The following is a 23,229-nucleotide window of genomic DNA, read 5'->3' on the forward strand; positions in this document are numbered from 1 at the left end:
GGGGGAGGAGTGGCCCCTCACAGCCAGGGCATTTCCTCCCAGGCTGGGACTGGAAGCTCTTCGTCCTAACCCATCCATCCCCTCAACTACTCCTGCCCAAGTGCTCGCGCTCCTCGCCCCCACCTTCCTCCAGCCTCCTTCCTGCAGAGGGCAAGTCTCATCCCTCTGCTCACAGCCACAGCTCAGTAGGCAGGTGGGGTTCCTTTTAGCAGTGCAGGCCTGACCCCTTCCTGCCCTTCGGGAGAATGAAGTCTGAACCTGCAGCATCCTCCAAGCACCTGCTCATGGCTTAACCTCCCCTGCATCTTCCCAGTCCCCCTACTGTCTGACCAGATCCACTTTCCCCCTCTCCCGGGAGGCAGGGGAGCGGCTGGTTACAGATTTTGGAGCCAGCCCACTGGGCAGTCTGGCTCCTCATGCCTGGGTGTGACCCCAGGCAAGCTACCCTCTCTGTGCCACCATTTCCTAAAATAGGGATGGTCAAGGTAGTTTTCAGTTAATAGATGTAATGCCCTCTGTGCAGTGCCTGGCACAAAAGCCCTGTGGGAGGGTCTGCTGTGAGCTTGCCATCCTCACCGGGGTCTTCCCTCCCACTCTGGCTACCCTTGCAGCCCAGGACGCTTTCCTCCAACTCCCCCTTCCCTCCCCTTCTCCATTGGCTTTGGTGAGTGGACTCTGACTTGGCTGTTGCTGGAGCCCCAGGACTGACGCCAGCCCCATGCCAACGCCTCCGGGAACACTTCTGGCCGCCCGTGTAGTTGTCCCCAGCAGGACTGTTAGCTCCCAGGGGTAATGGCAGGTCTGTGCCAGTCACCTGTCTACTCAAGGCCTGGCCAAAAAGTAGCCCCGAATAGTACCTGAATGAAAAATAAATGTGAAGTCTGTCCATTCTTGTTCATTCATTTAAGGAATGTCTGAGTGCCTGCTGGGTGGCAGAAGTGTTCTAGGCCCTATGGACAGAAGGCAAATGAGACCAAATCCTTGCTTTTATGGGATTCACCATGTAGTAGTGAGACAGATCAACAAATGAATGGCTGTTATTTGAGTGGAGATAGATACACAGTGTGAAGAATGATATAGTTGGCTGAGGGTCACTGGCAGAAGTTGGTGTCATTTTGGATAGGGAAGGAGGACCACTATCAGGAGGTGACATTTGAACAGTGACTAAATGAGGGGCCGGAGGGAGCCACATGGCCTAGCGGAAGAGCACCCCAGGCAGAGGAAACACAACAAATTCGAAGGCTCAAAGGTGGAGGCGTGCAAGGGCAAGAAGGGGAGTGAAGGGCGTGTGAAGGATGGAGAGGAGGTGGGGGCAGACGGTGGGGCCTGCCACACTGTGTAAGGTTCGCTTGATTCTAAGCAAGACAGGGGCCACTGGAGAGTTTGCGTGAAAGAATGGCATACTCTGGCCAGGTGTGGTTGGCTCACTGCAACCTTTCCGCCGCCCGGGTTCAAGCGACTCTCCTGCCCCAGCCTCCTGAGTAGCTGGGATTACAGGCGCCCACCACCATGCCCAGCTAATTTTTTGTATTTTTAGTAGAGATGGGGTTTCCCCATGTTGACCAGGCTGGTCTTCAACTCCTGACCTCAGGTGATCCACCCGATGCACCTGATCCACTGAAGATGCAGGATTAGCCTCTAATTCCAGCGCTTTGGGAGGCCGAGGCAGGTGGATCACCTGAGGTCAGGAGTTCAAGACCAGCCTGGCCAAATGGAGAAACTCTGTCTCTACTAAAACTACGAAAATTAGCCAGGCATAGTGGCAAGCGCCCATAATCCCAGCTACTCACGAGGCTGAGGCAGGAGAATCACTTGAACCCAGGAGGTGGAGGTTGCAGTGAGCCGAGATAGTGCCACTGCACTCCAGCCTGGGAGACAAGAGCGAAACTCTATCTCGAAAAAAATTTTTAAAAATGAAAAAGAAAGAAAAAGAACAGCATGCTCTGGAGGACATCTTGAAAAGTTCATTCTGGCTGCTGAGGAAAACAGAGCAAGAGTGGAAGCAGGGACCCAGTGAGGAGGCTAGCACAAGAATCCAGGCAACACACACTGGTAGAGCCGAGGGCGGGGAGTGGGTGCTGGGGGAAGTGACCAGACCAAGGCCACTTTCCAAGACAGAGTCAACAGGAGCAGAGCTTTCTGGAGGAAAGTACGGGGATGGAGAGGTGAGAGAAAGAGGCACTGAGGATGATGCCTGTTTCTGGCCTGAGTGTCTGGGGGAATAGTGATGTCAGATGCTGAGGTGGGGAAGTCTGGGTGAGAAACAGGGTTTGGGGAACTCAGTTTTTGACACAGGCTTCAGAGCCTATTAGACACCATGTTTGACTTCCAAAAGGTGTCTGGGGACTTAAGTCAGACATAGAGAAGAGAAGAGGGGGCAAGAGATACAGATGTGGGAGTTGCCAGTGTATAGATGGCAAGGAAAGCCACAGGACAAGCTATCTGGGGACGCCTGGGAATCCACATCTCCTTAGGCAGGCACCTTTACACAGTACCCAAGAAAGTAGCCTGTCCCCACAGCCCATCATTGCTGGACATCCCCTGGAGTCATTCGGCACTTCAGAGGAGCCAGTGATGGACACGAGGACCCAAGAGGTGCCCAGGGCATAAAAGCAGCTCATGGCTACTTCTGCTCCTTCCCTGGGCCTCAGTCTCATGTAGGAAATGAGGGGCGGGGCTCCGGGACCAGTAGATATCCTTACAGCTCTGATATCCTAGAACTACTTCATCTGGATGTGAAATGAAGAGGTCAGAAGACAGGACCTACAGCCAAGGACCAGGCAGTTTCCCCTGTATTTCCCAGGAGGGAGCAGGAAGACCACACCTTCAACTAGAGGGACTGCAGCCTTTTTTTCTTAGAAAAAAAAAAGAATTCCACTCAGAACTGCAATTAACAAAAGAGATGGAAACAGCATGCATTTGGCTGAAGTGTGGATGGAAAGGCCTGAATTGAAAAGCAGAAGATGGCTGGGCTCGGTGGCTCACACCTGTAATCCCAGCACTTTGGGAGGCCAAGGTGAGTAGATTACTTGAGGTCAGGAATTGAAGACCAGCCTGGCCAACATGGTGAAACCCCATCTCTACTAAAAATACAAAAAATTAGATGGGCGTGGAGGTGGGTGCCTGTAATCCCAGCTACTCGGGATGCTGAGGCAGGAGAGTTGCTTGAACCCGGGAGGCAGAGGTTGCAGTAAGCTAAGATCGCATCATTGCACTCCAGCCTAGGCAACAAGAGCAAAACTCTGTCTATAAATAAATAAATAAATAAATAAATGAAAAAGAAAAAGCAGAAGACATTAAGGCAAGATCGTAATTCACATATTTACAGATTTTGAAGGTATGTATTATCTAAACAAAAACTAGAGATCTAGGATATTTTAAAATATGTTCAAATTTAAAAAAAATTAATAGGGAGTTGAAAATCAAAATGGGCCCTATGGAAAGGAAAAATAGTCATCTCAGACATTGAAGGTCTTAGAAATTATATCACGCAGGCTTTCTGAAAGAATTCTTACAAAGTAAAAAATAAATCCATGAAAGAGAAAGATGAGTGATACTACAAACAGTGGTAAGAGAAGGAAACAGCAAAACATAAGAGTTAAGTTTAAGGCCAGTGCAGTAAGTTCAAGCCTATAATCCCAGAACTTTGAGAGGCTGAGGTAGGAGGATAGTCTGAGGCTGGGAGTTCGAGACCAGCCTGGGCAATATAGTGAGACCCCATCTCTACACATTTTTAAAAGAACAGGCAAGTTTAACTAAATGTTGTTGCATAATTTGAAGAGAATAGATGATAATGTGGAACTAAAATCTATGATGATCCAATGTGTAAGGGTAGGAGCCAGGAAAAAAGTAAGTACTAAAGTTCTTGCCTCATTTGTCAAGAGGCTAATGATCCTGATTACATCTAGATGCTGACAGAAAAATATGAGTATACACACACATACATATATAGCATAACCACTAGAAGAACAGAAGTAAAACCTCAAACTTCCTAAGCAACAGAGGAAAAACAGGACAAAGTAAGTGAAACCAATCCAACAAAAGGTAAAAATAAACTTAACAAAAATAAGCAAATACAATAAAAAGTAGGCATGAAATAAGATAGCTGAAATAAATCTATGATTCACCACAATAAATGCAAATGGATTAAATTCACCTATTAAAAGCAGATACTAAATACAAAATCCATTTGCCTGCTTTCTTACAAAGACACATATAAAGCAAAATGACAGAAAGGATGAAAAATGAAAGGATAAAAAGACAATGCCAGTCACATGGTAACCAAAATAAAAGAAGTGCATCTACAAATCGGAAAGGTACAAGCATCAAGAAGTGCCACAGTCATCAATCATAAGCATCTAGGCATGTTGCTTAAATATGTATGTGGACAAAAAAATGGATTTTTAAAACCAGTAGGAATTGACAAATTCCATAATCATTATGAGAGACTTGAAGAGGCTTCTCTTAAATATAGAACAAATGATCTCCAGAAGCAATGTCCTATCATTAAATAACAAAATTGAAGTACTTGGCTGGGCAAGGTAGCTCATCCCTGTAATCCCAGCACTTTGGGAGGATAAAGTGGAGGATCGCTTGAGCCCAAGAGTTTGAGGTTTCAGTGAGCTACATTCTTGCCACAGAACTGCAGCCTCTGGGGCAGAATGAGAACCTGTTTCTAAAAACAAAACAAAATTTAAGCTTATTCTGAGAGACAGAGAGAACAAACTTTACACTCAAATAGTAAACAAACATTTTTTTATTTTTTTATTTTATTTTTTTATTTTTTAAATTTTTTTGAGATGGAGTCTCGCTCTGTCGCCAGACTGGAGTGCAGTGGTGCAATTTTGGCTCACTGCAACTTCTGCCTGCCAGGTTCCAGCAATTCTCCTGCCTCAGCCTCCCGAATAGCTAGGATTACAGGCGTGCGCCACCACGCTCGCTAAGTTTCGTATTTACTTTAGTAGAGATGGAGTTCCACCACGTTGGCCAGGATGGTCTTAAACTCCTGACCTCGTGATCCACCTGCCTTGGCCTCCCAAAGTGCTGGGATTACAGGCGTGAGCCACTGTGCCCCGCCGTGAAGCATTTTAAAACACACATCAAATTTGGCCATATATTAGGTCATAAATAAAAATTTCAACAAATTCCAAAAGGCAGAAATCCTATAGGCTGAGTTTTGTCCTTTATCTGAAATGCTTGGGACCAGAGGTATTTCAGATTTTTTATTTTTAGAAGATTCTGGAATATTTGTCTATACATAATGAGATCTCTTGGGGATGGGACCTAAGTCTAAATACAAGATTCATTTATATTTATACACATAGACTGAAAATAATTTTATACAATATGTCCAAGAATTTTGTGTATAAAACAAAGTTCATGTTAAGTACTTATATGTGGACTATTCACTGTGGCGTCACATAAGTGCTCAAAAAGTTTCAGATTTTGAATCATTTCAGATTTCAGATTTTTTGGACTGCAGATGCTCAACCTGTACTGTAACAGGATCAGAAATGAACAGAAACAAGAGTATAAGAGAGTCTAGCCACCTGAAAATGTTAAAAGCCATACTCCTCTATAACTCTCTAGTTAAAAAGCAGAAATCACAGTTTAGAATTCAAGGACAATCAACAGTAATAAAACCTCTGATTTAAGGCCAAAGTGGTACTTAGAGAGGAAAATTATAGCTTTAAATGCATTTCAGAAACTAAAACTGAAAATTAACTAAACACTTAAATCAAGAGGCTAGAAAAGGAAAAATAAATAAAATAAGAGAGAAAGAAAAAGGTATCAATAAAAGTAAAAATTGCCAGAGTAGGAGGAGGGGAAAGTAGCTGATACCTAAAAATCAAAAGCAGATTCTTTCAAAGGACCAATTTTTAAAAACCCAACTTTTAGCAATTCTTATCAGAGAAAAAAAGACAAGCATTTGGAATGAGAAAAGGCCTCTGACTATGGATACAGCTATATATTTAATTATGGAGAAAAACATACACAGTTTGATAATAATAAATTTCCAAGTCTCAACGAAATGGATGGTTCAAGAAATATAAATGATCAAAACTGGCTCCAGAAAACATATAAAACCTGAATACACTAATAATTGCAGATGAAACAGAAGGGACAAAATCTACCCCAGGAACGGTATGAAGCTATCCATTGGTCTGGGAGGGCTAGCAGGCGAGAGGGGTGTGTGGCTGAGTTGGGCCTGCTCCCAAGTAGCACTAGCCCACCCTTTGTCTAGCCCACCCCTCCACACACATACACCTGGAAATGCCTGGCCACAGGCCCCTTGTCAGCAGTTCTGATTCCAAGGCTTCCTGCGGGAGGGTGAAGATAATGGGCAGCTACACTTTTAAGAAATTATGATCTTGCCTGCATTCCACATGCCTGATGTCATGAAGGTAGGAGGACTCCAGAGACAGAAAGTATTAGTCACTGTGGAGAAGAGGTATGCTGCCAATGTGTGTGTGCGTGTGCGTTTGTGAGAGACAGACAGACAGATAGACAGAGACAGAGAGGCAGCCAGACCGGGGGAGGAGGAAGGGGAAAGATAAATGGAGAGACAGGGTCAGTGTTGTGCACAACTGTCTGCGATGCTCCAATCCTCCCACTTGAGGATCAAGGGATCAAGGGGCCCAGCAGCTTTGCAAAGGAGGATTTAACAGAGACCCTGGAACTGCTGGGAGCTTGGGGACTTCAGATGCCAAGGCAAGCCCCACATGCTGGCAAGGCATGCAGTCCCAGGCAGGAGGGCAGCCAGCATGGAGGGGCACCAGCCTGGGGCCCTGATGTAATGGTTAAGACCTTCTCCTCCTCCGCCTCACCTCTCCCCCTTTTCTCTGCTTCTCCACCTCCCTTGTCCCCTTCCTGCTCCCTCCTGGGAAATACTAGGGAAACTGCCCACGCCTGGGATTACAGGCGTGAGCCACCTTCTCTCTCCCTCCTCCACCCAGGCTTCCAGAGGGAGAAAAGTCACAGCATGAGCTCTAGGGGCTCCGACATTGGCCCACAGCCCAGGGTACGGTCAAGATCTTTGGCTAAAAGTGGTCCCACCCACCGTGCTCCTGCTAGCAGCCAGCACTGTGCCAAAGGCTTTATACACACCTGCTCTCTCAGTCCTCTTCACAGCCTTGGAAGGAAGATATTACCATCCTCCTAGTATAGATGGGGACACTGAGGTCCAGGAGTTAAAGGAACCCACTAAAGGCCACACACCAGGAAGAAAGGTGTTCCTATTTCCCTAAGGCCCAAGCGTCCCAGCCTGTCCAGTCATTTTTCTTCAACCAGAACCACCACTGTCTGGCCATCCTAGAACTGGCTGGGCTGTATCTCCATTCCAAGCCTTTGCCCAAGCCATGACCTCCATCTAGAATGCCCTTTCCCCTCCTCTCCACTGGCCGTCCCAGCCGCCCACCAGCTGGGATGCAGTCCATCTCCCCTCCTCCTCCAAGAGCGCCCAGCCTCTGACCTCCATCTTTGAACCCTTCCTGTTGCATGTGTCATCGATTCCTCCAAGTTTGGGCCTCTGGGCCTGGCTCAGCTCCTCACCATGGGATAGAGTCCCAGAATGTAGGAGCCTGGCTTTCATTTCCCTGGGCCCACAAAAGCTTCAGCACCCAAGGAAGGCTCAAAAAATACTTGCAGAACGACTAGACGAATCATCTGCACTCTACAGGAAATGCCATCACTGGGTTAAAACAGCCCACTCCGGCTTTAGGGGAAATCACTAAAAACTGACTTTTAAACTGTCATGACACACGGCAGGGAGCGGTGGCTCACACCTGTAATCCCAGCACTTTGGGAGGCCGAGGCAGGTGGATCATGAGGTCAGGAGTTTGAGACTAGCCTGGACAACAAGGTGAAACCCCATCTCTACTAAAAATACAAAAATGAGCCGGGCATGGTGGTAGGCGCCTGTAATCCCAGCACCTCGGGAGGCTGAGGCAGGAGAATCACTTGAACCTGGGAAGGGGAGGTTGCAGTGAGCCAAGATCGCGCCACTGCACTCCAGTCTGGGCAACAAGAGTGAAACTCTGTCTCAAAAAAACAAAAACAAAAACTTTTATGACACCCCTTCAGGGTGAAATAAGGGTCATGGAATATCAAGCAATAGAGAAAACAATTTCTAGAGATAATATGCCTCTAAGGGCCATACCTAAAGTTTTCTTTTTTCTTTTCTTTTTCTTTTTTTTTTTAGACAGAGTCTCATTCCATCACCCAGGCTGGAGTGCAGTGGTACAATCTCAGCTCACTGCAACCTCTGCCTCCTGGGTTCAAGTGATTCTCGTTCCTCAGCCTCCTAAGTAGCTGGAATTATAGGTGCATGTCCCCACTCCCCGCTAATGTTTGTATTTTCAGTAAAGATGGGGTTTTGCCATGTTGGCCAGGCTGGTCTTGAACTCCTGCCCTCAAGTGATCCACCTGCCTTGGCTTCCCAAAATGCTAGGATTACAGGCATGAGCCACCGTGCCCAGCCCCATGCCTAGAGTTTTCTATGTATCTCTAATTCACAAACCCGTCATGGGAGGCAGGAATGATTATGCCCATTTTACAGAAGAATAAGGTGAGGAAGCTTAAGAATAGATTCGAAAAAATAATGTCACTTAGTTGTACGTACATAGTGATGAAGGGTATTTACTATTTTAATTTGTGCTCCCCTTTCTGGGTAATGGCTGTGTATGGAGTGGGGTTGGGTGCTGGGCAAAAGGGCTGATGCACTCACCATGCACTGTTCCTAGAAAAACGGCTGCTTTCTTGAACTTCTCCAAAATGCTGGCAGGGTGCAGACAGCCAGGACACCTGGGACTCCCCAAGGGGAAGGGGGCTAAAGTCCTGTAGTGGGCACCAATTGGCTCCCTGGTGACAGGGAAAAGTCCCTTTGCCAGTGGCCCCAACCTCCCTCAACACCCTGGCTTAAGGATAGCATCAGGGGAGAAGGGCCGGCCACCAGCTTTGGGGGTTGTTCATGCTGGAGGCCACACTCCTGCAGCTGTGGGGAATGGAGTGAGGGGGTCTTGGGATAAGTTTTCACAAGGCCCATGATCCCCAGAATTGGTGTACAAACTGCATATGTGGGTACACATTCTGGGGAGATGGTCTATGGTTCTGTGGGATTCTTAGAGGAACCTAGAATCCTCAATGCTGCTCTCAGGGAAGGAAGAGAAGAAAGGGGAAAGGACAGCAGGGGTCTCAGCTGTGTAACTAGAGGCCAGGAATATCACGCGAACAGATGGGGGCCTGGCAGTGCAGGGAAACAGGGAGGCAACTGGGAGCACTGGCCTATAATCCCACTCCACCTTGCAATCCCTCTGGGAGGCTGGCATTTGACAGGTGAAGAAACAGAGGCAGGGCAAGGCTAGTGATTTGCTTAGGTTCATATGGCTAATGAGCAGTAGAGGCAGGATTTGAACCCACGCCCGTCTGATTCCAAGCCTTGCTCTGCTTCTCACACCAGCCTGTCTTTGAGCAGGGAGTCAGCAGTGGCATCCCCACAGCCTGTGAAGAACAGCAGGTCTAAAAGGAGGGGTGAGGACAGAGATGGAGGACAGAAGCCTGGAGGCTGCTTCCTGCATTCACTCCACTTGCTTACACCAAACTCTCCACCTACTCCGCACCTGCGCCTGGGCAGCCAAGGGTAGCAGGGAAGCGAAAATTCATGAGTGCACTGGCTTCTCCCCCTTTAAAGGCCTGAGCATCAACTTCCAGGGCCTTCAGAGTGTCCGCCATCCTTCTCCATCATTCTCCCACTGCCTGGGTGACCACCACCCGCCCCTCCTCTTCTGCCAAAGCTTGCACTCTCAGCTCAGGAATTAAAACAGGGATCTAACAGGAGATAAATTCCACATGCTTGCACCCCACATCACCCACCTGAGAGGCATGGGGCCCCTCACACACTGCTGGGAGGAATGTGAAACAGTGAAGCCACTTTGGAAAACAGTTTGGTAATTCCTCAAAGTGTTAAATATAGAGTTACCAAATGACCCCCAGCAATTCCACTTCTAGGTATATACCCAAGAGAATTGAAAGCAAGTTTTCACATGAAAACTTGCACATGAACAGTCACAGCAATATTACTCACAATGGCCAAAAGCAGAAACAACCCAAATGTCCATTGATTGATGAAAGAATGAACAAAATGTAGTATATGGCCGAACGCAGTGGCTCACGCCTGTAATCCCAGCACTTCAGGAGGCCGAGGCAGGCAGATCACCTGAAGTCAGGAGTTCGAGACCAGCCTGGCCAACATGGTGAAACCCCCTCACTAATAAAAATACAAAAATTAGCTGGGTGTGGTGGCGCACACCTGTAATCCCAGATACTCAAGAGGCTGAGGCAGGAGAATTGTTTGAACCCAGGAGGCAGAGGTTGCAGTGAGCCAAGATCGCGCCATTGCATTCCAGTCAGGGCAACAAGAGTGAAACTCTATCTCAAAAACAAAATGTAGTATATCCGTACACTAGAATATCATAAAAAAGAATGGAATTCTGATACACATTTGCAGCAGGATGAACCTGGAAAACACTGTGCTAAGTGAAAGAAGCCAGGCGCAAGAGACCATGTGTCATCGCATTCCGTTTCCATGAAACATCCGGAGTAGGCAAATCCATAAAGGCAGGAAGTAGATTAATGGTTTCAGGGACTGAGGAGGGGGGACAATAGCGAGTGAGTGCTCATGGGTAAGGGGGGTTTTGAGCAAGGTTGGGGATGGATACTTTCAGGAATGAGTGGCAGTGATTACAATGATTACTGATTTGTTAATCAATCAGCAATATGTGGTTGCACAACTCTGTGAATACACTAAAAACCACTGAACTGTACATATGAATTTTATCTCAATAAAAAAAGTTATATGAGAAAAAAATCAACCCACCTCCCTTCCTGTAAAACACATGCCCTCTCGCTAGGGTGGATGACCCAGCCCTGCTCCTAAGACCATCCTCTCCAGCTGGGCACTGGCTCCCGGTCCCTGCCACCTGTGCGAGGACACTGCTGCAACTGTTGTTCCTTCATCATCCTATTCTCTATTGGTTTATTTCCACCAGCAGGTAAACATACTCTAATTTCTCTCATCTTAAAACAAAAATACATTGGCAGCGAACAGTGGCTCACGCCTGTAACCCCAGCACTTTGGGAGGTCAAGGCAGGTGGATCACCTGAGGTCAGGAGTTCGAGACCAGCCTAGCCAACATGGTGAAACCCCGTCTCTACTAAAAATACAAAAATTAGCTGTGTGTGGTGGCAGGCACCTGTAGTCCCAGCTACTCAGGAGGCTGAGGCAGGAGAATCGCTTGAACCTGGGAAGCAGAGGTTACAGTGAGCTAAGGTTGTGCCACTGCACTCCAGCCTGGGTGACAGAGTGAGGCTCTGTCTCAAAAAATAATAAATAAATAAATAAATATTTTTTAAAAACTCAAAAATACAAAAAAAATGAAACACAAAAATTTACAAATAAAGCTGGGTACAGTGGTTCATTCCTGTAATCCTAACACTTTGGGAGGCTGAGCTGGGAGGATCACTTGAGCCCTGGAGTCTGAGAGCAGCCTGGGCAACAAAGTGAGACTCCGTCTCTACAAAAAATACAAAAATTTGCCAGGCCTGTGGTCCCAGCTACTGAGGAGACTGAGGTGGGAGGATTGTGGGAGGTCAAGGCTGCAGTGAGTCGTGATCATGCCACTGAACTCCAGCCTGGGTGACAGAGCAAGACCCTGTCTTAAAAACAAACAAAAAAAATTACAAATTAAAACCCCACCCCTAGGCCTCACCTCTCCCTCCCACTACTGTTCATTTCTGTCTTCCCCCTTACAGAAACACTTCTTGCCTATCCTCGCTGCCTGCTCCTCCTCTCCACCACTCTTTCTTGAACCCACTCTGATTAGACTTTCATTTCTAACCATTCCATCAAAACTGATCTTGTCAAGTCTCAAATGACCTCCATGTCACTAAATCCAATGGGTGCTTCTCAGTTCCTCACCCTGCTGGGCTCCTGGCTGGCCTCTCATGCAGTTGATGGTCCCTGCCTTTGTGAAGCACCTTCTTCACTTGGCTGCAGGATGCCACTCTGGCCTTGGTCTTTATCCAACTGCAGTGACTGGTCCTGCCCTGTCTCCTCTTCTCCCCAGCCTCTAAACATTGGTGGGTCCTTCTCTAACCACAGTCATGTTCTTGGTGATCTCTCAACCTGCAGCTTTATAGGTCACCACCCAGATTTCCATCCAGCCCATACGTCTCCCCTCCTATGGGCTTAGATATCCAGCTGCCACCTTGACTTCTACTTGTATGTGTGAAAGGCATCCTGGATTTAACATGTCCAAAATTAGACTCTTGATTTCCCCCCAAAACTTGTTTTTCACTGTTCTTCCTAATCTTGATAAATGTAACTCTATTCTACTGGTTCTTCAGGCCAAAGATGCTTCCCTCTCTAATAACCTCACATACTCCATCGACAAATCCTGTCGTCTCCTCCTTCAAAACACATCCAGAATCTACCCTTCTTACCACCTCGTCCACCAATGCCCAAGCCCACCATCAGGAGCTTCTTTACTGGTCTCTCCGATTCTGTCATGGTTCCTCTGTGTTCCATTCACACCAGAGCCAGAGTGAGCTCTTCTCACTCGCCGGGCCAGGAGGGCAGAGGGATAAGGAACTGAGAAGTACCTATGTTTTAAACACGTTAGATTATGTCCTTCCTCTGCTCAAAATCCTCCAACGGCTTCTCATTTACCTACAAAACCCCACGAGATCAATCCCTTCCAGCTACCTACCTGACCTCTCTCCTACTAGCCATGCTCTCACTTGCTCCCCATGCTGGCTTCCTAGCTATTCCCCACACAGGCCAGGCACACCCCTGCCTTAGGGCCCTTGCACCTGATACTCCCACTGACTGAGATTCTCTTCCAGATACAGGTGCAGCTTTCTCTTTTAGGTCTCTGCTCCAACATTCCCTTATCAGGAAGGCCCTCCTTGACCAGCCAAAACAAAAGAACCCCTGCCTCACTGTGATTCCCTTACCTTGTCTTATTCTTTATCACAGCACTTATCACCACCTGACACCATATATATTTGTTTATGCTCTGTCCCCTCACCCCACTGAAACATAAGCTTCATGAGAGCAGGGACTTCGATTTGCCAATTGCTACGTCCTCAGAGCCCAAAAGAGAGATGGATACATTAGCAATTATTTGCAGAATGAATTAGTGAACATATCCAGGTACATAGGACTCAGGGTTCAATTCACACAACTCTGGGTGGAGAGGTATATCCCTAAGTCAGGGGCTCAAGCCTCACTCCTGGACCTCCCTAGACACAGGGACACATGTCAGTGGCCCATCATCCATACAGGTGACAGGACCTATTCTTGAAACCATCAAGCCACCTCATAAATAATATAAACCAGACACAGTGGCTCACATCTATAATTCTAGTGCTTAGGAGGCCAAGGTGGGAGGATCACTTAAACCCTGGAGTTTGAGGCTGTAGTAAGCTATGATCATGCCACTGCACTCCAGCCTAGGTGGCATAGTGAGATCCTGTCTCTAAAAATAACAATAAAAACAACAATAATAGACATCATATTAAAGCGATCACTGCAACAATAGCATCTACTGAGGTCTGCTATGTGCCAAGCTCCTTGCAAGGTGACTTGTTTCCCCCTTCACTCAATAAACGATAATTAAACACCTAATAGATGCCAGGTCTGGGCTGACATCAGAGATACAATGGTGGGTGCAGTCCTTTTCCTCCAGGAACTCACAATTTGTATTTTGTTCATTTATCCTTTGCAACAACTATGGGGTGTATCTCATTTGAATACAGATCCCACTGATGAGGGTGCAAGGTCTTTGTCCAGAGGCAGCCCAAAGGGAGGAGGAGCCCCAGTCACCAGAGCCAGGGCGTGGGGAGCACAGGCCGACAGAGGCAACACTGAGGCCCAGGGAAGGTGGCATCACCCAACACAATGGCAGACAGGGGAGGTCTCAGATCTATTGGTCGGGCTGGTGTGCTTGGCCCAAACTGGTCACGTGACCTCTAACAGTGACCAACATGAAGTTCTGAAACTCAGGCAAAACGCCACATTAACTGCCATATATGACCTGATTGTCAGCAAGGGAAGTGGAAAAACACTTGGATTTTGGGATGCTGACAAATTTGGAATGAGCCCAGGCTGTGCAAAGAGTTGGGTGTGGGGAGTTGCATATTCCACTCACACCTTCACCACTGAGTCCCAGCCAAGAGCTGACTCTAGGTCCGTGGCTGGAGGGGGCTCCCTCAGCTCCAAGTCTGGCTAGTGGGTCTGGGAAGGGCCCCTGGGCGCAGGGCAGCAGCGGCAGCAGCACTTTTCCAGTGGTAGAGAGTACTTCACTATTTTACCAATAGAGCAGCAGTACTGAGGTACACTGGCTGCAGAGCAGCTGTGCTCACCTGGAAAGTGATTTACTCTCACTTCACTAATCTCAATCTCACAGAATTGTCACAAGGATGAAATAAGGCATCCTTGTAAGAGCCCTTAGTATGAGGCCTTCAAGAAAAGTCTGGTCGGTAGTAACTGCTATCACTGCTCTGAGGACAGACAGCAAGAGAAGATCTGGGAAGAGATCTGTCAGCAATGTGAGGAAGGCCTTTCTACCAGCGAGCACTGCCCTGGGCACAGTGGAGATCAGTGAGGCATTTCAGCAGCGTGGCTGATGCAGCAGGGACAAAGGGTCAGGCCCAGGCCTGCAGGGCTGGATTGCATCATCTCAGGCCAGCAGCCATGCTTCCCCATGAAGGGAAAGAGGGAAATTCCTCCCACATCACTGTTGGCAGGGGAAGGGCAGCTTCCCCTTGGTGGGGGACAGGCCAGCTCTGCCTGCACCCCATTCTTAGTTGGGGCCTATGGACAGTGCCCACTCTAAAGCTGGCCTAAGGCCTGCTGAGCATAAAGCCCCCTGGTAAAGCTCCTGGCTCAGGAAAAAAAAAAAACTCTCAATAAATGTTCCTTTTCCTCTGCCTGTCCTTCCAATGTCCTCCTCTCCTCCCCATCCCCAGAAAGAATGTGGATTCAAGTGTGCGGGGAAAAGCCAGGTTCAGGCCCCTCTGAGAAGACAACAGCACTTGTGTCTGAGGTTTGGGCAGAAGCCAGGGTGGAAATGTCCCAGCTTCTGAGGGTGCAGGAGAAGAGCCAGGCTTTTGCTCTTTGAAAACACTGGGCCCTTGCTGAGGAGACGGAGACAGAGAGGTTGTGGAGCTGGGCCCAAGAGCCCCAAGGTAGGAAGCGGTGTCTGGAGACCCAGGGCCCACTGCTGTTCTCCACTGATGGAAGAAAGATGCGAAGTTCCAGAGGCTGGCTGGGCGGAGGGCAGGGGTGGGAGACAGAGGGTGGGGAGGCCCAGAGACATCTGCCCTGTTGTAAGTGGGCAGAGGATTTGGTCAGCATCCCACCCTAGAGGCCCAAGGCTTGGGCCAAAGCAGGAGGTAGTGGGACAGGGTGGAGGACACGCTCGGCAGGGTCAAGAAGCCCCAGATCCGGCTCTCCAGCTAGCTAGGTCTCACCCTAGGCTAGTGACCTCTCCATCTGTACCTCAGTTTCCACAATTGTAAACCGAGGGGCTTAGCAGCCTTCCATCCCTAACCAACAGAAAAAATAGGCACACAAGAACTCTAAGACAAAAGAAGGAAAGCAGGGACCTGAACAGATATTTATATACCATGCTCATAGCAGCATTATTCATAATAGCAAAAAGGTGAAAACCACCCAAGTGTCCATCCACAGATGAACAGATAATGAAAACATGGTACATCCATACAGCGGAATGTCATCCGGCTTTAAAATGGACAGAAGGCCGGGTGCGGTGGCTCATGCCTGTAATCCCAAAGTGGATCACGAGGTCAAGAGATTGAGACCATGCTGGCCAACACGGTGAAAATACTACCCGTCTCTACTAAAAATACAAAAATTAGCTGGGCGTGGTGGCGCGCGTCTACGGTCCCAGCTACTCGGAAGGCTGAGGCAGAAGAATCACTTCAGCCCAGGAGGCAGAGGCTGCAGTGAGCTGAGATCATGCCACTGTACTCTAGCCTGGCAACCGAGCGAGACTCCATCTCAAAACAAAAAAAGGAAAGAAATTCAGAACATGCAGCAACATGGATGAACCTTGAACAGATTGTGCTAATTAAAATATGCCAGCCACACAAAAGGACAAATATTATTCTACTTATCATAGCACTTAAATGAGGTATCTAGATTAGTCAAATTCAGAGACAGAAAGTAGAAGCCAGGCGCGGTGGCTCACGCCTATAATCCCAGCACTTTGGGAGGCCGAGGTGGGTGGATCACCTAAGGCCAGGAGTTTGAGACCAGCCTGGCCTATTCCTACTAAAAATACAAAAATTAGCCAGGTGTGGTGGTGCATGCCTGTAATCCCAGCTACTCAGAAGGCTGAGGCAGGATAATCACTTGAACTCAGAAAGTGGAGGTTGTAGTGAGGCGAGATCATGCCACTGCATTCCAGCCTGGGTGACAGAGTGAGACTTCATTTTAGAAAAAATAAAGAAAGAAAGTAGAATGGTGGTTGCCAAGGACTGAGGAGAGGGGAAAAAGGGGAGTTAGTGTTTAAGGGGCAAGGGATTAATAACCTGAATATATAAGAAACTCAAACAACTCACTAGCAAGAGAAAATAAAATAAAATTCTGATTTAAAGGGCAAAAGACCTGAATAGGCATTTCTCAAAAGAAGACAAACAAATGGACAGCAGGTATATGAAAAAATTATCAACATCGCTAATCATCAGAGAAATGCAAATTAAAACTACAATGAGATAACATCTTACCCCAGTTACAATGGCTATTATCAAAAAGACAAAAAATAACAAATGCTAGGGAAGATGTGAAGAAAAGAGAATGTTTGGATATTGCTGGTGGGAATATAAACTAGTACAGCCACTATGGAAAATGGTATGGAAATTCCTTAAAAAACTAAAAGTCGAGCTGCCATATGGTCCGGCAATCCCACTGCTGAGTACATACTCAAAGGAAAGGACATCAGTATATTGAAGTGATACCTGCACTACCATGTTTATTGCAGCGCTAGTCACAATAGCCAAGAGTAAGGAAGCAACCTAAGTGCCTTTCAGTGAATGAACGATAAAGAAAATGTAGCATATATACACAATGGAATGTTATTCATCCGTAAAAAACAATGAGGCTGGGCACAGTGGCTCATGCCTGTAATGCCAGCACTTTGGGAGGCTGAGGTGGGCAGATCACCTGAGGTCAGGAGTTCGAGACCAACCTGGCCAACATGGTGAAACCCCATCTCTACTAAAAATACAAAAATTAGCCGGGCATGTTGGCAGGCGCCTGTAATTTCAGCTACTTGAGAGGCTGAGGCAGGAGAATTGCTTGAACCCGGGAGGGGGAGGTTGCAGTGATCACACCACTGAACTCTAGTCTGCCCAACAAGTGCGAGACTCCGTGTCAAAAAAAAAAAAAAAAAAGAAAGAAAAGAAAAGAAATCCTGTCATTTGCAGCAACATGGAGGGAAGTGGAGGTCATTATGTTAAGTGAAATAAGCCAGGTACGGACAAATATCGCATGTTCTCACTCATATGTGGGAGCTAAAACAGTAGATTTCATGGAGGTAGAGAGTGGAATGATTGACACCAAAGGCTGGGAAGGGTGTGTGGGTGGGGGGATGAAGAGAAGTTAGTTAATGGGTACAGAAATACAAAGAGATAGAAGGAATAAGTTCTAGTATTTCATAGCACAGTAGGGAAATTATAGTTAACAATAATTCATTGCAAATTTCAAAATAGCTAGAAGAGAACTGTAATGTTCCCAATACAAAGAAAGAATGTTTGAGGTGATGGATATGCTAATTACCTGGATTTGATTATTACCGTGTCCTCAAAACATGCAAAAATATGATATCAATGAAAGAAAAGGAAGCACGCAGAATAGTGGTTGCCAGGGACTGAGGAGAGGGGAGAATGGGGAGTCAGTGTTTAATAGGTACAGAGTTTCAGTCGGGGAAGGTGAAAAAGTTCTGGAGATGAACGGGAGGGATGGTTGTAGAACAAAGTGAATACACTATATGCTTAAAGATGGTTAAGATGGTAACTTTTATGTTATGTACACTTTATCACAATAAAACAAACACAAAACTCCATGGCTCTGGCTAAGGTTTGGGGCTTCCTGATTCATGACAAGAGAAAATTGGGGTGAGGGGAGTCACACAGCCGAAAGCCGAGGTGAAGTGGGGTTCCAACGTCAGAGACAGGAGTAGAGGGCTGATAGCATGGAGATGGTACAGCCGGAGGGAACCCCACAATGGAGAAGCGGGGACCAGACGGGGAGGAAGAGAGGCTCCCAGGGTTGGGCCCTTGACAATGTAAAGTGAGATGAGGATCCCGAACCCCTGTGGGAAAGAACTCAGAGCAGGCTTGCTCCAAAGCCTGGGGGTCCCGCAGCCACAGGAGAGCCCGGCTGCTGACCCCTGAGGCCAGCCGGCTCCTGCCTCTTAGGTTCTGGGAGGACACAGGCAATGTGACTTCTCGGAAGAAACAGGTTTGCAAGAAAGCAGGCAGCCTGTGAGAAAAATCAGTGTGGAAGTCACAGAGAAGGCTTCCTTAAGCAGCTTGCAAATCTCCGAAGTGAGATTGAGATCACAACCGGAGCACCTAGCTCTCTGAAGGACCCTGGGTGAGGAGTAAGAAGGGCAGGGGAGGTGTGACAGTCCAGCCACACCCACTTCTTCCTGGGATTTCAGCTCCCCTTCCCAGAGGCACAAGGATCCACTGTGCTGTCGGGGAGGATTTTCCTACACAACAAGACTGACAGTGAATAGGAGTCAACAGGTAGCTCAAACTGTTGCTCGTTGTGTGAAACTCTGCTGTATTTTCTTCATCTGTAAAACAGAAATAACAACACAACTACCACGATAGCATTTGTAAGGATTCAAAGACAGCAAATGCAATGTGCTTAGCACGGGCCTTCCACACCATTTCTGCCCATTCAGTACCCCGTCATCAAAATTATCATTCTCTTCCTTCTCATCATCATGCTGCCACGTTTTTACTCTTTCTGAGTTTGGAAGAAGAGAAACTGCAGAGTTGAGAGTCCCTGGAGTTCAGTGGGGTACAGGGTAACTGAGGGCACCTCCAACTTAGCACCTCCTTAAAGATGGCATGGCCTCAGGGGAGCAGGACCTCTGGGATCCAGATGCCTAGGGAAGTCCTGGCCATCCCAGGGGTGTAGACCACTCCAGAAAAGTTCAGCTCCAGAAAGGTTCAGAGTTACTCACTGCAACCTCCGCCTCCTGGGTTCAAGCGATTCTCCTGCCTCAGCCTCCCGAGTAGCCGAGATTAAAGGTGCCACCACGCCTGGCTAAATTTTTTGTATTTTTAGTAGAGGCGGGGTTTCACTATGTTGGTCAGGGTGGTCTCAAACTCCTGACCTCCACCACCCTCGGCCTCCCAAAGTGCTGGGATTACAGGCGTGAGCCACCACACTCGGCCAAGTCTTCCTTTTCTTAATAGCAGATCTAATGGAGTGGAGAAGTATCTAATCTGGGAATCTGGTGTCTATTCCTGAGGAAAGCCTGGGTGGGCAATGCCCTCAATCGGGCCTGACTCTGGTGGCAGAATTAGAGGTTTAACAAATTCATTCTTCTAAAGTAACGCCATGGAGAGCCCAGGCGCTTCAGAACACAGGCTTTGCAAATGCACGCTTCTAATATAAGGCTGCGACCGTGTTGCCCCTCTCCCTGCTGCTCCGGCTATGTTATCACAAAATCTTCCTAAAAATCAATCTTGAGGAAAACATTTTTCCTCAGAAACCAATTTCACATCCAAAGTTACTCAGAAAAAAGTTATAGAAGTTTATATGGCTGTAGAGAGAAATACTGATTGAGTTCCAATGATGTACCAGGCATGGTGTTACTTTCTTACATGCATCATGCAATGTGTTTCAGAATGTTTTCTATGGAACGTAGTTCAGTAGTTCAGAATCACGTGCAAAAAATGACCCCTGTGGGAAGCCCTAAGGACAATGTATCCTATCACTACACCTCTAATATGTGTTTGCATATTAAAGGTTCTATTGTTTTTTTCGTTTTTTTTTTGAGACGGAGTCTCGCTCTGTCGCCCAGGCTGGAGTGCGGTGGTGCGATCTCGGCTCACTGCCTCCCAGGTTCACGCCATTCTCCTGCCTCAGCCTCCAGAGTAGCTGGTACTACAGGTGCCCGCTCCCACACCTGGCTAATTTTTTTGTATTTTTAGTAGAGACGAGGTTTCACCGTGATAGCCAGGATGGTCTCGATCTCTTGACCCCGTGATCCGCCTGCCTCGGCCTCCCAAAGTGCTAGGATTATAGGCGCGAGCCACCGCACCCGACATATTAAAGGTTCTTATAAGTCCTGCAGTGAAGAAACTTGTTTACATTTATTTAACTCAGTATATCCCAAGTGTGCCATATATTCCAATAGATGATACATGAAATGAGTTTAGAAAGTGCACAGATGTAAGTTTTTTTGTTTTTTTTTTTTTTTTTGAGACAGAGTCTCGCTCTGCCGCCCAGGCTGGAGTGCAGTGGCATGATCTTGGCTCACTGCAAGCTCCGCCTCCCGGGTTCATGCCATTCTCCTGCCTCAGCCTCCTGAGTAGCTGGGACTACAGGCGCCCGCCACCTCGCCCGGCTAGTTTTTTTGTATTTTTTAGTAGAGACGGGGTTTCACCGTGTCAGCCAGGATGGTCTCGATCTCCTGACCTCGTGATCCGCCCGTCTCGGCCTCCCAAAGTGCTGGGATTACAGGCTTGAGCCACCGCGCCCGGCCGTAAGTTTTAATTTTAATAGTTATATAGACATATTATTGTGAGTTAGAAAAAAATAATATAGCTAGCACATCAAACCTGTCACTACACATATATTGTTCAAGGTTTATTCATTCATTTGGTCATTCCACAAATGTTTACTGGGGACCTACTATGAGCCAAGCAGTATTCTAGATGCTAGGAATAATGCAGTCAATAAATAAAGTCCCCGCTCTCAGACATTTATATTCTAGTCAGCAGAGACAAAAACACAAACAAAGATAAACTATGTTCAACCATAAAAGGCAGAATAAAGAAAACCAGAGCTGGGCATAGAGATGACAGGGGTGGGATGGATACTAGTGTCTATGGTTTGGTCAGGGAAGACCTCTTAGATAAAGTGACATTTGAGCTGAGACCTAAATTAAATCAGTGTTTCTGCAGGAAGAATGTTCTAGGCAGAGAGAAGACAAAATGCAAAGTCCCAAGATGGGAAGGTGCTTGGTACCTGGTCAAACTGTTCAAAGTCCCAGGGCTGCAGACAAACCCTTGGAGGATGGTGCTTTTTAAAACTGAGATACAATCTACACGCCATAATATTAATACTCTAAAAGTACATAATTCAGTGCTTTCAAAATATATTTACAAAGTTTTTTGTTTTGTTTTGTTTTGTTTTTTGAGAAGGGGTCTCACTCTGTTGCCCAGGCTGGAGTGAGGTGGCACAGTCTTGGCTCCTGAGCTCAAGTGATTCTCCCACCTCAGCCACCCAAGGCTAATTTTTATATTTTTAGTTGAGATGGGGTTTCACCATGTTGCCCAGGCAAGTCTCAAACTCCTGAGCTTGAGCAGATTGCTTGAGCAATCTGCCCACCTCAGCCTCCCAAAGTGTTGGGATTTACAGGCCTCGTGAGCCACAGCGCCCGGCCACAAAGCTGTATTTTTTTGAAGTCATGATTTGGTTCTGCTTCTGGCCAAGATGGAGTAACAGGAACCAGATTTACCTTCTCAGCTGAAACAACCAAAAGACAGACAAAATATGTGGGAGGATTGCTTCAGCCCAGAAGGTCTAGGCTGTGGTGAGCCTGGATCACGCCACTGCACTCCAGCCTGGGTAACAGAGCAAGAGCCTGTCTCAAAACAAAAACAGAAACATCGTCCCACAAAGAAAACTCCAGGGCCAGATGGCCTTGTTTGTGAATTCTACTAAACAGTTAGGGAAGAAATACGAATTTAACTCAAACTCTTCCAAAAAATTGAATAACACTTGTTCTATAAGGCCAACGTTACTCTGATACCAAAACTAGACACAGACATTACAAGAAAACTATAGACCAATATTTCACAAGAACACAGATATGAGAATTGTAAACAAAAGTTTAGCAAATCAAAGCCAACCATATTAAAGGATAATATATAATGACCAAGTGGGGTTTATTCCAGGGATGCAATGTCAGTTTAATACCAGAAAAAAGAAAAATCAAGGACCAGGGATGGTGGCTCACACCTGTAATCCCAGCACTTTGGGAGGCTGAAGTGGAAGGATTGTTTGAAGCCAGGAGTTCGAGACCAGCCTGGGCAACGAAGGGAGATTCCCCCCAGTCTCCACAAAAACGTAAAATATTAGCCGGCACAGTGGTGTGTGCCTACAGTCCTAGCTACTGGGGAAGCTGAGGCAAGAAGATCTCTTGAGCCCAGGAGTTTGTGGTTGCAGTGAGCTAAGATCGTGCCACTGCGCTCCAGCCTAGGTGACAGTGCAAGACTCTGTCACAAAAACAAAACAAAACAATTAATGTAATTTACCATATTAACAAACTAAAAAAGGAAAACCATATGGTTACCTCAGTAGACACAGAAAAAGCACTGGACAAAATCCAACATCCATTCCTGATAAAAACTCTCAGCAAACTAGGAACAGAAAGGAACTTCCATGACCTGATAAAGGCCATCCGGGCCAACATGGCGAAAGCCCGTCTCTACTAAAAGTACAAAAAAATTAGCTGGGTGTGGTGATGCATGCCTGTAATCCCAGCTACTTGGGAGGCTGAGGCAGGAGAATTGCTTGAACCCAGGAGGCAGAGGTTGCAGTGATCCGAGATTGCGCCACTGCACTCCACTAGCCTGGTGATAGTGAGACTCTGTCTCAAAAAAAACCAAAAAACCAAGACAAAAAAAACCTACAAATAAAATTGACAAGAGAAATTAAAGAAGACCTAAATAAATAAATAAACAAATGGAAAGAGATACTGTGTTCATGGGTTGGAAGCCTCAACATTGTTAAAATATCAATTCTCCTCAAACAGATCTACAGATTCAACACAATCCCAATCAAAATCTAGGATTTTAGAATTTAACTGATTCTAAAACTCACATAGAAATACCTTAGGACCTAGACTAGTCAAAATAACTTTGAAAAAGAACAAAGTTGGAGATGTAATGCTACCT

At 46.8% G+C, this 23,229-nt stretch overlaps 1 protein-coding gene across 7 annotated transcripts in view; it reads right to left on the minus strand.

Annotated features, from left to right (window-relative positions):
* Window positions 1-23,229, minus strand: part of MRAS (muscle RAS oncogene homolog) — a 58,905-nt gene that overhangs the window by 8,794 nt on the left and 26,882 nt on the right. The window lies entirely within an intron of this gene.

Source organism: Theropithecus gelada, chromosome 2 (genome assembly GCF_003255815.1).
Source record: "Theropithecus gelada isolate Dixy chromosome 2, Tgel_1.0, whole genome shotgun sequence".
Classification (NCBI taxonomy): domain Eukaryota; kingdom Metazoa; phylum Chordata; class Mammalia; order Primates; family Cercopithecidae; genus Theropithecus; species Theropithecus gelada.